General features: G+C 31.6%; 1 non-coding gene across 1 annotated transcript; it reads left to right on the top strand.

Annotated features, from left to right (window-relative positions):
- Window positions 1-2,730: 2,730 nt before the first annotated feature.
- Window positions 2,731-2,834, top strand: LOC136404659 (U6 spliceosomal RNA). Its single transcript, XR_010751376.1, has one exon. It is a non-coding gene; the product is annotated as a U6 spliceosomal RNA (small nuclear RNA).
- The last annotated feature ends 252 nt before the right edge of the window (window positions 2,835-3,086 follow it).

Here is a 3,086-nt window from a genome sequence, read left to right as displayed (position 1 = left end):
ACTTTCTGAAGTATGAGGAGCATAACTGGATCATTTGTGTGGATCTTAAAATCGTAAATTTCCTGCTAGGACAACAGAGAGGTTTCACAAAGTATCCTTGCTTTCTGTGTTTGTGGGACAGCTGAGCTTGGGAGAAACACTGGGCACAGAAGGAGTGGCCAAAATACGAAGCTCTGGAAGTAGGAATGCAAAATATTGTGAATGAATCTGTAGTTAATCAAGACAGGATCATTTTTTCCCCCAATTCACATCCAACTTGGCTAAATTAAGCAGTTTTGATAGAGAAAGTGAACGCTTTCCACTTTTCCTGTCTTGTCTTTTGAGAAGATAAAAGCAAGTGTATCTGATGGGCCTCCAATTCGAACCCTCATACATGATGAGGAATTTGCCAGGAAGATGAATAAGGAAAAGAAAGCAGCATGACAGTCCTTTGTGGCAGTTACAAAGAACTTCCTTGGCAACAAAAAATCAGAAAACTATGAACTTCTGGTTCAAAGGATACTGTTGGCTTTCTGTGACATTGGATGTAACATGAGCATTAAGATTCACTTCCTGAACAGTCACCTTGATAAGTTTCCCCAAAATCTTGGAGCTGTTAGTGATGAGCAGACTACTGCTAGAGCATCAAACAAGATTGTCCTCAACAAGTACACAAACGCAAGAGCTACAAATGCAAATTTTTGCCTGAATAGAATTTAAATAATTTTTGCACAAATTTTAGGATTAAAATAAGTGTTTTAATATGTTCTATTTCAAAATTTTAGACAAATTCTGATGCAATCATATCTTTTAGTGTATTAGTGTATTTACTGCATTATATAAATAATTATATTTTCACAAAGACTCCCAAGAAGACATTCTACTTCATTATGTTAAACTAAATGTTGAAAATTTTACAATAAGATGAAAACCTAAAATCTTGAATTGCAAAGAAACTGTAGCTTATAGAGAAAAACTAATGTCAGATTTGAGATCAGCACACTCGAATTATGTAAGACCAAGTGTTTTTGTGGATGCAACAAATATTTCGTTCCCCAGTGTTATATTTAATAAATTTATTCAAACTATATTCTATTTGTTTTATCTATGTCTAGGTATTTTTTTAGATGGGATGGGTACACAAATGCACATATAGATACATTTCCTATAATTATGAAGAGACAAAAATTAACTAATACACAAAAATATAGTATATATTGGGTGCACTACATAATTATATTATAAAATAATGGAAAAATTATGTTGGATAGGAAAGAGAGTGACTAGATGAGTAAAGAAATATTATTTTACATAAAGTACTTATGGGAGACTTTCCAATAAAGTAAGAAAGGCAAGATATGCAAAATCTACTGGATGATATCATGGAGTTTTTATATTATTGGAGAAATTATAAGAGTATTGAATGTAGAGGTAGCAGATCCACTATAAGTTTTAGACGGATTTATCTAGCTGTTCTGGAGAAAGTATAATGAGGAAGAAATACAATAGAGAAAGCTACTAGAACAGCGATGAGGCTGTTTTAGTAACGATAAGAAATAATGCTGACTTGGATTAAGAGGATTGTGGAGCATATCTTCATTATAATGTTAGAGCTAATATAACTTGTTTATAGATTGGATATAGAGCGTGAAGGAAAAGATGTCAAAAGTAAACCATAGGTTTTCATTATGAGCCAATAGGTCAGCAATTTTCAACCTTTTTTTTTATGTCATGGCACACATAAACCAATTACTGAAAATCTGCAGCATCCAAAAAAAAAGTTTTTTGCCAATCTGACAAAAAAAAAAGTATAATTTTGATTCATCCACACCACACGGTTATTGTTGTGTTGGCTGTTCTCATTTTTTTATTTGACAATCTAAGGAAAAAGAGGTCAGTATCCCTGACTAAACTGTCATATATTGACTGTTTTAAAATTTCTTGTGACATACCAGTTGAAAATCACTGCAGTAGGTAAAATTATGCAACATTTATTACAAAAGGTGCAAGTATGAGGCATAGGATGGATGCCCATCCATGCCATCTCAATTTGCTCATAAAAGTCTTACATTTCAGGAACTTCAACATCTGTCCTAGATTTTAACATTTTTGTACAGTATGTGAACAGTGTTTGATTTTTATTTACTGATTTTAGAGAGAGAAGGGAAAGGAGAGAGAGAAAGAGAGACATCTATTTGTTGTTCTACTTATTTATCCATTCATTGATTGATTCTTGTATGTCCTATGACTGGATAACAAACCCACCACTTTGGCATATGAGAAGAATGGTTTAACTAGCTAAGTTACTGGCCAAGGTTATTAATAGTGTTTTCATTTAAAGAAACTAAAATATGTTTGATAAATCTTCATTTTGTATTTGCCACTTCTATGATGGTCTGGTTTAATAGTGGACAAATTGCATGTGCATTTTTTGTAGTTATATGTATATTTTTTTCTTCACATATTTTGAAGCTCTGTTAGTTCTATGTACCTCTGTGATTGATTTCTTTCTTGATAAATTGAGCCCTTTAAGATAATATAATTCTTTGATTTAGCCCTGGTGATAATAGTCTTTGTTCTGAAGCATACTTTGATATTAATATAGCCAGTTTTTAACATTTTTTTAATCAGAGCTTGCATGGAATAACTTTTTCATTATTTACATTTAACCTGTTTATATCATTATAATTAAAGTGGATTTTTTTTGTAGGCATCATAAAGTTGGATGCAGTTTTTAAAAATCAATGTGACGTGCTTGCTTCAGCAACACATATACAAAAATTGGTATAAAACAGAGACTTAACATACCCCTGTGCAAGGATGACATGCAGATTCAGGAAGTATTCCATATGTAAAAAAATAAACAGAAGAGGAAGAAAAAAATCCAGTGTGGCAATCTCTATCTTTGGTTTGTTTATAATATTTGCATTTAATGTTATTATTTATATAATAAGATTTAGGTCTACTACTTTATATTTATTTATGTATTTTATATTTGTTTTTTTGCCCTCATTTGCTGTTATCCTGCCTTTTTTTATTACTTATGTTTTACTATCCCATTTTAACCTCTTTATTGGCTTTTTGAACTATGTCCCTGCTTTAATTTT

The sequence above is a fragment of the Saccopteryx leptura genome, chromosome 4 (genome assembly GCF_036850995.1).
Source record: "Saccopteryx leptura isolate mSacLep1 chromosome 4, mSacLep1_pri_phased_curated, whole genome shotgun sequence".
NCBI classification, from domain to species: domain Eukaryota; kingdom Metazoa; phylum Chordata; class Mammalia; order Chiroptera; family Emballonuridae; genus Saccopteryx; species Saccopteryx leptura.
Note: the sequence above shows the minus strand (reverse complement) of the source record. Positions and strands in the feature narration are given on the sequence as shown.